Here is a 13,780-nt window from a genome sequence, read left to right as displayed (position 1 = left end):
GAAAAATATAGGAATTTTTTGTTTGTTTGTACTTTTAGAGACAGGGTCTTGTGCTGTCGCCCAAGGTGGAGTACCTTGGCACAATCATAGCTCAGTGTAGCCTCAAACTCCTGGACTCAGGTGATCCTTCAGCTTCAGCCTCCTGAGTAGCTGGAACAACAGGTGCATGCCACCATGCTGGGCTAATTTTATTATTTTTTTGTAGAAATGGAGTCTCACTATTTTTCCCAGGCTGGTCTCAAACTCCTGGTCTCCAGCGAGCCTCCTATCTCAGCCTCCCAAAATACTGGGATTATATGCATGAGCCACTGTGCCTGGCCCCATGTTGACCATTTTTAAGCATACAGTTCTGTGACATTAAGGACATTCACAGTGTTACACAATCATAACCACCATCCATCTCCAGGACTTTTTCATCTTCCCAAACTAAAACTCTATCCTCATTAAACACTAACTACCCATTATCCTTTCCCCAAGTCCCTGGAACCCACCATTCTATTTTCTGTCTCTATGAATTTGACTACTCTAGGGACTTCCTGTAAGTCGAATCATGCAATATTTGTCCTTTTGTGTCTGGCTTATTTCCCTTTGCTTAATGTCTTCAAAGTTCATCCATGTTGTAGCATGTGTCAGAATGTCCGTCCTTTTTAAGGCTGAATAATATTTCCCATCAGGTTCCCCCCACCCTTTTTTTTCTCATTAGGTTTTGATGAGTCATATGATGTCTGTCTCTTTTTAAGACTGAATAATATTTCCCATCGGGTTCCTCCACCATTTTTTTTCTCATTAGGTTTTGATGACTCATGTAACGTCTGTCTCCCTTGGAGCCTAGAGGCTCCCTGAGGACTCTGTCTTGGTCCTCTCTATCCTAAGCATCCATCATAGAACCTGGCCCCTAGGAGGTGCTTAATGAACATTTGTTAGGTGCATAGAGTTCAGAGTGACTAGAATTCTTACTGAAAGAGGGGGTTGGTGTTGAGATGAGAATATTAAAGACTTTATTTGCCAGACTGTGGAGCTTTGGCTTCTAGGCACATGTTTCTGTTGATCCAAGCCACCTACAGGACTTGTTAAATATTCTTATTCCAAGGTCTCTCCCTTGGCAACTCAGCTGTTTTGGCCTGGAACTGAGAAGCCTATATTTTGAAAGAGATACCAACTTTTATTTCCTACATCATTTAAGAACATTAGAATAAAAACAAGCAACCACTCTCTGATAAAGTTTAAGTGAGACTTTCCCTCAGCCAGAAGGTTTGTACTTACTATGAAATATTCTGAAAGAGAAAAACAAAAATTATTTATCTAAATCATGCATCTTTATTAAAAAGCATTAAAGCAACTCTGTTAGCTTGTATTGTATCCAGAGTCAGGTGCAGCCACCATTCATGCATTAATACATAGCTCTAGCCTGGAATACACCACTTAAATTTTGGGGGCTTTCATTTCTTCCTAAAATGGGGACATCATTGCCTTTTTCACCTTGGCAGTTCATTCTGAAAAAGCAAGAGTGAAAAAGCTAAAAGCATTCTTAAGCCATAAAATGATATTATCAATGCTAGGGGTGCGTATGTATATAAATTAAGTATAGAAGATGATGGTTCAATTCTTAAGCTATTTACTATCCTGGCTGCATAGTAGATACACCTGACTCCACCCCTTACTAAGTAATGGGATGAGGTACCTTAATGACACAAAGCCCTAGGTCTCCTCTGTTATAAAAATGGGGCTAATAGCCTTGCAGTACAATATTATTCAGTCATAAAAAGCAATGAAGTTCTCGCAGTGCTACAACATGAACCTCGAAGACATGATGCTGAGTGAAAAAGCCCAGACACAGAAGGCACATATTATGTGACTTCACCAATAGGAAATGTCCAGAATAGGCAAATCCATCCAAACAAAAAGCAGCTTAGTGGGTGTCAGGGGCTGGGGTAATGGGAAGTGACTGCTTAATGAGTACAGGGTTTCTCTTTGGGTGAGGAAAATGTTCTGGAATTAGACAGGGGTGATGGTTGCACAACTCTGTGAGTATGTTAAAAACCCCTTTACGGCCGGGCGTGGTGGCTCAAGCCTGTAATCCCAGCACTTTGGGAGGCCGAGGCGGGTGGATCACGAGGTCAAGAGATCGAGACCATCCTGGTCAACATGGTGAAACCCCGTCTCTACTAAAAATACAAAAAATTAGCTGGGCATGGTGGCGCGTGTCTGTAGTCCCAGCTACTCAGGAGGCTGAGGCAGGAGAATTGCCTGAACCCAGGAGGCGGAGGTTGCGGTGAGCCGAGATTGCGCCATTGCACTCCAGCCTGGGTAACAAGAGCGAAACTCCGTCTCAAAAAAAAACAAACAAAAACAAAACAAAACAAAAAAAACCCTTTAAAGAGTGAATTACATGACATGTGAATTATATATCAATAAAATACTTAAATAAGTGGGGGCAATACATTTAACTCAAGGGAGTTGTGAGGATTAAGTCACAAACAATGTATTAATAGGACCCAAGTATGTAAAATCATGGGCAGGATTTATAAACCAAGGACCAAGCAGAAGAGTCTGGTTTTCCATATGTGCCCACCAGAAGGCAGGGGCTGTTGGGCTGTGGGGTCTGATGAGACCCTGGCACCATTTATAGGAGGGGACCATTCACAATGGGAATGCCTTCAGGAAAGGCAGGACTGGGCAGACTGTGTATTTTCTCCTACACCCTCCTCATAGGATGCATGAGGGATGGGCTGGAGTCGAGGCGGGGACTAAGTCTATGACTGTTCAGCTGCCCCAGCCTCTGTGTCTTTAAGGAGCACTCAGTTGACTGTTTAACGTGACAAGTTTGGGAAACCCTGTTTTAGGCAGCATAGGGAGTTGCTGTGGGAAATTTCTCTGAACTAAAGGGCTGTGATGCTCTCACTCCAACACTCAGGAATGGCTGGGTCTGCAGCCTGCTCAGCCATAGCTATTACAGAAGGAGCTGTGGGGGCTCAGAGTGGTGAGCTGGTATGCCTTTGGTACCATGAGTAGGGTGGGCTTAAGGAGGCAGGACTAGGTACACTGGCTCCTGAGACTCCAGCATGGCATTTTTGCCCCTCTGGACTTGAGGTCCACCCCACGGCGCTCCTTGCCAGCTGCACAATACCAGCTGTTGTTTTGGAACAACAAAAATTCATAATTTGCAGCTGATAACTAATAGGCACCTGATTAAGTTGGCTGAGAGCCTCAGTGCTGGAATCTTGCACACGGTGGGCTCCCCAGAGGACTGAGGTAGGAGGTGTGTTGGCTGAATAAAAAGGAGAACCTTGTCCAGGGAAAAACTCTATTCCAGGGCTGTGCCTACCTGCCCACAAGCCATGGGGAGGCATCTGCAGCCAACATTCAATCTATTTGTGTTAAACACAAGAATTAAGGAAAGATTGAATTTGATGAGAATTGTCTGCCGACTTAGCAACATGGAGGTCATTTGTGAACTTGACCAATATGGTTTCAGTGGAATGGGGGCAGTCAAAGTGGGTTGGAAAGAGATCGGAGGTGAGACAGTGGAAACACCAAGTACAGCTAAGCTTCAGGAGGATTTGCTATAAGGAGAATCAGAGAAATGGGATGGTGCCAAGGAGGTAGAGTTGAGGGGGACTGTGGGGTCTTGTTTTGTTTTGTTTTGGCAGATATGGGAGCTGTAACTTGTATGTTTGAATGCTGATGGTGAGTGGAGAGGTCCAGTAGGGAGACAAGAGAGGAGAGCATTTTGGGAGAAGATCCCTGAATGACAAGAGAGATTGTCATTGGGCCCCAGTGACAGAGAATTGGCCTTCATGGGAGCAGAGATGTCCATGCATTGCAACAGCAGCTAGTGAACTGGTGCAGTGGATTGGTCCATTTGATGATGGGAATTTGAGGAAATGAAGACTGGAGCCGGCATGGTACACATGCCTGTGATCCAAGATACTTAGGATGCTGAGGCAGGAGGATCGCTTGAGCCCAAGAGTTGGAGGCTGCAGTGAGTTAGGATTGTGCCACTGTGCTCTGTCAGCCTGGGCAAAACGTGAGACTCCATCTCTAAAAAAATTGAAAATAAAGGAGTAAAGAAGACTCAAGATAGAGAGAAGGTATAAAATTAGGAGTGGGAAATAGGGATGGAACTGGATCAGTGAAGTAGGATTGCAGGAGCTGGGCCCTCTTGGGGTGTCCTGTCGGAGATTTGAAGGCTGGCCCAGAGGAGTAAGCACTCAGGGGCCTTTGTATTCTCATTATATATCTTCTCTGTTATCACATCACCAGTTCGGGAGTAACCCGGGTGAAAATCTCAGCAGTGCCTCTTATCAACTCTGGTATCTTGAATAGTTCCAGAAAGCTCTGATTTCCCTGGAGAATTGGTCGAGCTGAGTTTTGCTTTGGGACAGGGCCTGCAGCACAGCCAGCTCTCTGCCAGCGGGCTCCCAGCTTCTAAGCATCTCAGGGGGCCTTCCCTCTGCATGCCCCAGAAGCTGGGAGCTTTCACCTCTAAAGGACTGGTAATTTCTTTCTTTCTTTTTTTTTTTTTTTTTTTTTTTTTTTTAGGTTTTATAGGAGAGAACCCAGATATGGCTTTAAATGATGGCTTTAACATGATTTCACTTTTGGAAATAAAGCTTTTTCCCACACTGCTGGCTTAGCCAAGCAGTGAAAACAGCATTTAAAATTTTTATTTTTATTTTTGTTTTTTTATTGAGGCATAACTTACATAGAGTAAAATGCACAAATCTCAAGTGTACCCCTTGACGACTTTTTAATGTTTTTTTTTTTTTCTGTCACCCAGGCTGGAGTGCAGTGGCGCGATTTCAGCTCACTACAACCTTTGCCTCCTGGGTTTAAGCGATTCTCCTGCCTCAGCCTCCCAAGTAGCTGGGACTACAGGCGCCTGCCACCCCCCCCACCTAATTTTTTTTTTTTTTTTTTTTTAGTAGAGGCAGGACTTCACCATGTTGGCCAGGCTGGTCTCGAACTCTTGACCTTGTGATCTGCCTGCCTCGGCCTCCCAAAGTGCTGGGACTACAGGCGTGAGCCACCATGCCTGGCCAGGACTGGTCATTTCTAAGGCCAACGAGCTCCTGAAAGGTCCTGGCACTTCTTATGTAGGAGGATGATCTGGGTGCTACTGCTGAAATGGTGGTGGCCACGGGGAGATGACCAGAAGTGAGAAAGGAAGGCCCCTCAGCAAACCCCAGCCTACAATTATGTAGCCACAGCTTAGACCCTAACTGCTGGGGCCAAAGTCCCCTCTGGGTGTGTTTCTGTTGTCACATCTGAGCCTCTCATAGCATTTTGGTTAAGGGCCCAGCCTTATTTCAGCCATACTCAGTGTTAAATTAGCGGAGCACCAACCCCAGAGGCCAGTATGGTGGTGGTGGTAGCTCTGTGACCAGCGGGGTCCCCAGAGGACTGAGGTAGGAGATGAGTTTCATATAATTCTCCTCCATGCCATGCTTATCATCTTGGAGGCTCTGAGTTTCAGGTTTATTTCCTCACATGCACATCTTTGCCTTTTTCCACCCAACCAAGGTTGCTATGCTGACAGCCACAGCCAGGGAGTGTAGGAGTCATGAAAACAGGGCTGTCTTGCCTTGCCGCAGTCCTTGAGCAGGATGCACCATTGATTCCCTGGGGCTGTTGTTTGGGTTGAGGCATTACATAGAGATGTCTCACAATTTTAACATCTTGCTCCTGGTCTTGGAGCTGCAGAGCACTGCACACACCACGGTGCCCCCAGGTGGCCGCTGTGCTGTGGGGTCTGGTGACCAACTCCTGCAGTGGCTTGGCAATTGCCCCAGGTTGGCACTCCAAACATACAATGGTGAGATTTATGACTTCCTGTGGGATTTGGGGTAACTGCAGCAGTGCCCAGGGCTTTGAGGCTCTCTGGGACCGCCTCTTCACTGCTCAGGCCAGCATTAGAGGAAGGAGTTGTGTCCTGCTTAAAGGGGTCAAGGACACTTCAGTGGATGGGGGTAGGGGCTGTGTCCTCCTGCTCAAAGTATCCTTGGTCCTTGCCCCACCTCCGCTTGTACAGCTGGGTGGAGGAAGAAGCTGGGAGTCAGGGTCTTGGTTCCCAGAAACCCAGCTTTCTGCCTGCTTCCTGAGCCTCAGCCTCCTCATTTGTAAAGGGAGGGTTGGCCTGCAGCAGGGTCCTCTGCTTGTTTCTTAGCCCAGAAATCCTTTCTTCAAAAGAAATCTGCTGGAAGCCCAGTGTTTAACACATAAAGGTGGAACTACTCTGGGGGAGGGATTGGACGATTCTGTGGGTACATGACCTCTCCTGGTTTCAGCTCCAGGACACAGAGAGGCAGCTGATCAGTGCTAAACTCATAACGCGCACCTTCAGAGCAGCACACTCCTGCAACCCCAGCCCAGGCCTAGGGGCTGGTCTCTGGACACAAAGAATAGCCCCTTATCCCTCTGCCGCCTCCCATTCATCCAAGCTTTGGTTGCATCTGGAGAGGAAGTGCTTTTACTATTGCCTGCTTCAGCTCCTGACTGGGGACTAAGTAGGTTTGGGAAGCAGAGAGCAGAAGAAGGAAGCTCTCTTAAAGCAAGAGGCAGAGGAACCCAAGGGAGGCAGAAGGAAGGAGGTTATGGACACCCACAGTGCTGAGTCTCAGGCCCCCAGACCTGCCGGCGGCTCCCTTGCTTCCCACTGCTGCAAAAGCCAAGGTTCCCACTGGCCTGGCTTGCAGTAGTTTCCAGACTTAATAGGAAGAAGGCAGCTGAACTGCATTTGGACGGATTCCATCCCCCCTTGACTTCGCACAGCCTCACTCCTAAATTCCATCTGTGACGTCAGACCCCTGCTAATCATGGAAAAACAGATTAACTTCTGTAAACTCAATTCTCGTGCTTCCCCTCCCAGTCACGGTGTCTCGTGGCCTCCACTTAAAGGAGCTGTCCACCTCCCTGCTTGGTCTGCCCCCACCTCTCCATCCTGGGCCAGACCCCAGTAATCCACTTTAAGTCTTCATCACGTGCCTCCAGCCTGGCCACCCCTGCCCCATGAACCTGAAGCTCTTTCTGTGTCACTTTTCTCCTCTAATGCCTGGGAGGTTCGGGAAGATCTTTGGGCTCCAGCCCAGGAGGCCTAACTGGTGCTCTGTGTCTTGTTGGTAAACTATACCCTTGATTCCTTGGGTGACATCCCTCACAGCTCTTCTTGATCATCTGCCTGTGCCTGGAACCCTGGCCTGGATACAGCCTGTACCTCTCACCTTGCCCACGGCTGGACTCTCCTTGCTCCATAGCGTCTCTGAGTGGCCCCATTCTGACATGGTCTGGTCAGGTGTTTCCTCAAAGACATCAGTGAACATGGGGCTGGGGGTTCTTCTTAGGGTTGTGAATTCCAGTCCTAAAGACTTTTCTAAGGGCCAGGGCCCAGGTGCCACATTTGAGGCCAAGGGAATGGTCCCCGTCATCCCTGGAGCAGAGCCATGAGGGCTGTGCGTGTATGCTGCCACCCAGACCCCTTGCCTGGCCTCCCTCCCTGAAGGGCCTCTGGAGACCTATATGTATCTTTTTTCCTCTGGCTGTGCCAGGCCCCAAAAGATGCCCTGTAGGCAGCAGTAAAACATAATTCTGTCTAACCCATCTACTCCAGTAAAGACGAGATTAAATGTGTATTTGTCTTGCATGCGCCCAGGCAGCCAGACTGGGTAGACTGAGTTGAGGGTTCAGCTTCCAGCCAAGGGGGCTCCAGGGGTAGGCAGACACACAAGTCACACTGCTCTGATGGGGGAGGGTCTGCCGTGCTCCTTGGCCTCAGGCACAACCAGGGAGAAATCGAGGAGGACCCTCAGGTCCATGTCTGGCTGTAAGGCCAGTCAGCACCATAGCAGAGCTGCTCCTCCTTTAGGCTTGAGTTTACTGTCTGTACCTGGGGGTAAGCAGCCCCACCAGGAAGCCCACAGGCCCTGTGTCTCAGGGACCTGCCTTCTAGACCCTGCTGGGCACAGCAGTGCCACCTTGTTGCTCACTCCCACTAGTTGAACGCTGGTTGGAACAGGGCTGAGCACTTCATGTGCATCATCTCATTTAATCCACAGTTACCCCAGCCAGGCAGGGGCGGTTCTCACCCCTAGAAGACAAAACAAAAGATCAAAGAGATTAAGCAATTTGCCCACAGTCACAGCTGGGAGATGGCAAAAGGTCTAGGTGATTATTTTATTTTATTTATTTTAATCACAATACTACCAGGCCTTCTCTGTCTATTTACACACACACCACTCAAATGCTGCAGCTGCTGCCTTCTGAAACATCGGGTAATAAAGTGCAGGTAAAAGTTGTCTACAAATTCCATCCATCGGATGGAACCCTCTGCAGCATTCAGTGAACATGTATTCCACACTCTTCATCCAAACAGACATATACAGAGTAGTAATAACTTCTTTTTAAAAAAGTATCATGTTCTACATGCATTTTAAAAATAAAAATTAAATGTTATTTGAATTTAATCAGACAAATGTATCGATTTTCATCTATCTTAAGTGAAATGTGAGTTGCTAAACTGAGGAAAAAGAATTCTTTATTGTAAGTGATAATGGTCCTAAAAGGTTAAAGAACATAAGAGAAAAACTTTTGAAAATAGCTCAATTGAGGTATAATGATATACCATACATATACCCATTTAAAGTATACAATTCAATGGTTTTGGTATATAATATTATTGATGTTTTTAAATTGTGGTAAATATATGTATATATAACATAAACTTTGCCATTTTAACAGTTTTTTAAGTGTATAATTTCATCACAGTAAGCATATTCATAATGTTCAGCAACTATCACCATTGCCACTTCCAAAGCTTTTTTTATCATCCAAATAGAAACTCTGTAACTATTAAACAAGTACCCCCATTTCCTCCAACCCCAGCCCCTGGTGACCTCTAATCTATTTTCTGAGAGAAAAACTTTTAAAAGGTTAAAGTCATTAATTTTTTAAATAAACTTTAATTATTTATTTTTTGAGAGAGGGTCTCCCTCTGTCGCCCAGGCTGGAGTGCAGTGGCACGGTCTTGGCTCACTGTAACCTCTACCTCCCAGGCTCGGGTGATCCTCCCATCTCAGCCTCGTGAGCAGCTGGGACTACAGGTGCTCCACCATGCCTGGCCAACTTGTATTTTCTGTAGAGACAGGGTTTTGCCATGTTGCCCAGGCTGGTTTCAAACTCCTGGCTTCAAGTGATCTGTCTACATTGGCCTCCCAAAGTGCTAGGATTAAGGCATGAGCCACCTAAACTTAATTTTTTTAAGAGCCATTTTAGATTCACAGCAAAATTGAGTGGCAAGTACGGAGTTCCCATATACCCCTTCCCCCACTCTCAGCATCCCACACCAGTGTGCCCTATTTGTTAACAGTGAATGAGCCTGCAGTGACATGGCATCACCTGGAGTCCATAGATTACACAAGGGCTCACCCTTGATGTTGTACCTTCTATGGGTTTGGACAAATGTATGATGACGTGCATCTGCCATTGTAGTATCCCACAGAATAGTTTTACTGCCCTAAAAATCCTCCATTCTCTGCCTGTTCATCCCTCATTAATTTTTCTGCCTACTTAATGAACTAACTGCTATGCTATGGAAGTTGAGGAAACTATATTTCTACCTTTGTTCTTCCACTCCAAATTTGTCTTAGTTGTGTTTTTGTGTGCAGTGTTGAGGTTTTGATATTCAATTCAATCACATGATTGCCATTATTTCAAAAATATCAATGCTGTGTTCATCAGGATTTCTCCATTTATGACCTCATTTTGACTTATCTTTTTAGTTGGTTGGATTTCAACATCAGATTATTTTTCTTTTTTTTTAAATATTTTATTTATTTATTTTTGAGACAGGGTCTTCTGCCATTCAGGCTGGAGTGCAGTGGTACAAACATGGCTCACTGCAGCCTTGACCTCCTGTGCTGAAACCATCCTCCCACCTCAGCCTCCCAAGTGTCTGGATTACAGGTGTGTGCCACCATGCCTGACTAATTTTTTTTAACTGTATGAGTTTTTTAAAGAGACAGGATCTTACTATATTGCCCAGGCTGGTCTTGAACTCCTGGGCTCAGCAGTCCTTCTGCCTTGGTTTCCCAAAGTGCTGGGATTATAGGTGTGAGCCACCATACCTGGCCAGGTAATTATTTTTAGAGGACTTTAAGGATGTCTAAGCCCCTAAACTCATGATTCAGAGAGCCCCACCTCGTCTCCTCAGGATGCAGCCCAACCATGCCATGGGTGCATGATGGGAGGCCGCTCGATGGAGCTCTATGTTCCTGCCCTGGGGTCTCTGCTCATGCTGTTCCTTCTTACTGGATTGAGTCCTTCTCACACCTGCCCCCAGCTCTGCCAAGCAGAATCCCAAGATCTCAGAGAACCCGGCTCCACCTTCCATGAAGCCTTTCCTGAGACCCCTCTGGACTGAGCGACTTACTTCATTTTCATGACACTCATGGTAACTCCAGATAGTATTTTCTCCACTTTATATCTGGAGAGACCAAGGCTCAGCAGGTACAGAGGCTTTTCTAGGAGGTCACACAGCTGGTAAAGGCATTGTAAAGCTTTGCAGTCAGATCCCAGAGTGAGCTTCAAACTGTGACATCCCGTCACGTTCAGTGTCACTCTTAGAGTTCTGAGTCCTCTCTCCTATCAGTCATTCATGCATTTAACTGTAAGATACAGAACCATTTATTTATTCTTTTCTTCTTCCTATCCATGTATTTACCTACCTCCTTACCTCTACAGCTTTTTCATTCCTGCTGGCAGAAACATGGTTGCTTTTCTCTAAGCCAGCCTTGATGGAATTGCATCCTGAGCACTTGCACTGTCTGATGCTCTTCCACCATGTGGCTGCTGCCCCTGCACGGTCCTAAGCTTTGCCCAGCTCCACCCAGGTGCCAGGAGCCTCCAAGGGGCCTCTGGCCCCTCCAGGTGGGTGGTGTGTGTTCCTTCTCTGTCTCTGTCCCTCTGCCTGCACGTGGAGCTGTGAATACCACCTGTGCAATTACAGCTCACCTGGCAGGTTGTTTCTGGGGAACATCATTGGATATCTATACCAGACACATGCTCACAGAGTGTCCGAAATCAGAGACCCAAGCCAGTGTCTGGGTGCTGGCTCAGGCTGTGAGATTTCACCCTTGGTTGTTATTTGAGGAGATGGAGATGTTTAAGGAACATGATGAATCCGGCCCAGGAGCTCCTGCCTCCCTAGTCCATAGTGGGCCTGGAATCCAGGAGGACTGAGAAAGGACTGATTTGCATGGGGTGAGCAGGGCAGGTCATGTACCCTGGGGGGGTTGAGACTCTGAAAGGGCAGAGTGCTTAGACTCTGAAGGTTTCTGAAGAACATTTAGAGTCTGTGTCTGACCATGTTGTTATTTAGATGACTAAATGAGACTTGCCCACTCTGGGTCACTGCATTTGCCCCACAGTAAAGGAGCCCATATGAGGCCCCACAGAGTCTGGGTAGATGCTGCATGTCACACAGGTGTGTTGCTTGACACCAAGCACCTGCTGTGCCTTACTGGTTGGGCAATTCTGGGTCTTCAATGAAGAACCATGTGAAGAAGCTTCAGAAAAAAAACCCATTGAACTTTAGTTTTCCCTTCCTGTCTCCAAACCTAATTTCCTCTAACTTCTCTCAAGCATAAGGCTCTCTGTCTTTTTTGTATGTAAGCTTCACAAATCAGGTGCCTGTGCTACCTTCCCAGCCAGTTGGAAGTCCATCCAGGTATCAGACTTGGGTCTCTCGCTGCTTTGGCCAAACCAGCTCTTGTTTCATAACTCACAGAATAAGGTGCAGCCTGGGGACTGCAGAGCCATCGCTTCTCTCTCTTGTGGCCTCAGCTTCCAGCCAGGTTTGAGCTTAGACCTGTGGGCCTAGGCAGGTGGAGCTGAGTCTGGGAGCATGGGGAAGAACTCCACAAAGCCTCAGGCCCCAAACCTGTAGGCCCCATGGGCTGTTAGCTAGATCCATTGACCTTGAAGAAGATCAGCAATGGCCTCTTTGCACTTGAGCACAGTCTCTGGGGATTTTTGGGGTTGATCAGGGATCAGACAGGCTAGTGGACAGGTTGCAGGAGAGGGGAAGCCCCTCCTAGCATGAGTCCTTCTGGATATAGTAGGGCCTTGGGGCTACCCCCAGAAGGGGAACAGGACAAGGAAATGTCCCAGGGAGAGGGGAGATAAGGGGGTTTCTGTGTCTAGGTGATGTTGCTCAGCAGCACCATGGGGAGTCTGGGTCAGAGACCTCTAAGGGGTAGTCGGGGTCTGGGATCCAGGGTTATTTTATCTACAGCCAGCAGATGTTGGGTGCAGTTTCTGGGGTGTATAAAGTATCTAGGCTCTAACTGGCTAAAAAGAGCTTCATTGGGGCTGTATTTAAAGCAACTGGATGTGAGAATTGGGTTCTTTTTTAATAAAGGGGGGGGGTCTTGCTGTGTTTCAAAGGCTGATCTTGAACTCTTGGCCTCAAGCAGTCCTGCTGCCTTGGCCTCCTATAATGCCAGGATGGATGTAAGAATTTGAATGGGCTTTGGACTGACGTTCCTACCTGCCGTGAATTAAACAATCAGGGGCCACCATTTTAGGCTAACACAAGGGACAGAGCACCTTTATCAGACCTTTCCTCTCTCCCTAAGTGGCTTAAGAACTTCTTTCAACCCTATCTACTGGTATTCCTGAGAGTGCTAATAAAAATGTTTTTCTCAATCTTGTTAGCTACCCAGTAATGCTTTAGCATCTGGGTGACGCTCCAATGCCAGGTTGAGAACCAGGCCCCAGGGAAGTTGCCTGACTGGCCAGGCCCTTGCTTTTATCACTTAGCAGGAGTCCTGCCCATATTCACTGTGAATCCTCCCTGGCCGCTGTCCTTAGAGTGGTCTTAAGAACTTCTTTCAACCTCATCTACTGGTATTCTTGAGAGTTCTGGTAAATATGTTTTTCTCAATCTTGTTGACTACCCAGTAATGCTTTAGCGCCTGGGTGATGCGCCAATGCCCAGTAGAGAACTGTGCCCCAGGGAAGTCACCTGACTGGCCAGGCCCTTGCTTTTATTTATCACTTAGCAGGAGTCCTGCCCATGGTCGCTGTGAATCCTCCCTGAGGCTGTCCTTGGAGTAGTCTTGCTAAAATACTATCCTTTAGCTAGGTGTGGGTGGCATGCACCTGTGGTCCCAGCTACTCAGGAGGCTGAAATGGAAGGATCGCTTGAGCCCAGGAGATCAAGGCTACAGTGAGCTGGGATTGCACCACTGCACTCTAGCCTGGATGCAGAGTGAGACCTTGTCTCTAAAACATAAATAAATATAAAATTTCTTTATCGTCTGTCCTGGAAACCTTCACTTGGCTTCATGTTAACAGCATGTGATCTTTGAAAGTGACCAAATGATATTTATGGCAAAGCCTCACGCATCTGGGGCTTTGGTTAAGAGGCAATTTCATTTTCCAGATAACTGAGTATGCACCTCTTCCAAGCACTAAGTATGTTTTTAAAAAAAAAATTTTTTTTTGAGACAGAATTACACTCTTTTCCCCCAGGCTGGAGTGCAATGGCACAATCTCGGCTCACTGCAACCTCCACCTCCCAGGTTCAAGTGAATTTTCCTGCCTCAGCCTCCCAAGTAGTTAAGACTACAGGCTCCCTCCACCACCTGCGGCTAATTCTTGTATTTTTAATAGGGATGGATTTCTCCATGTTGGTCAGGCTGGTCTTGAACTCCAAACCTCAAGTGATCTGCCTGCCTTGGCCTTCCAAAGTGTTGGGATTACAGGTGTGAGCCATTGCTCCTGG

The 13,780-nt window shown here is 47.0% G+C and overlaps 1 protein-coding gene across 18 annotated transcripts in view; it reads left to right on the top strand.

Moving 5' to 3' along the window:
* PITPNM2 (phosphatidylinositol transfer protein membrane associated 2) overlaps window positions 1-13,780 on the top strand; it is a 166,454-nt gene that overhangs the window by 103,848 nt on the left and 48,826 nt on the right. The window contains exons 1-2 of one of the 18 annotated variants that reach the window (XM_017544358.2): window positions 9,059-9,075; window positions 10,735-10,920. The exons of 14 other annotated variants lie outside the window; for them this stretch is intronic. The gene's annotated coding sequence lies outside the window, so the exon portion shown is untranslated. Of the gene's footprint in view, window positions 1-7,096; window positions 7,119-9,055; window positions 9,076-10,734; window positions 10,921-13,780 lie in introns of those variants that run through there. 3 more of the 18 variants (XM_037744237.1, XM_037744239.1, XM_017544364.2) reach the window with 3 other exon arrangements.

Source organism: Cebus imitator, unplaced genomic scaffold (assembly GCF_001604975.1).
Source record: "Cebus imitator isolate Cc_AM_T3 unplaced genomic scaffold, Cebus_imitator-1.0 Scaffold169, whole genome shotgun sequence".
Taxonomy (NCBI): Eukaryota; Metazoa; Chordata; class Mammalia; order Primates; family Cebidae; genus Cebus; species Cebus imitator.
The sequence above is the reverse complement of the archived record's forward strand: the minus strand, read 5'-3'. Positions and strand labels throughout refer to the sequence as shown.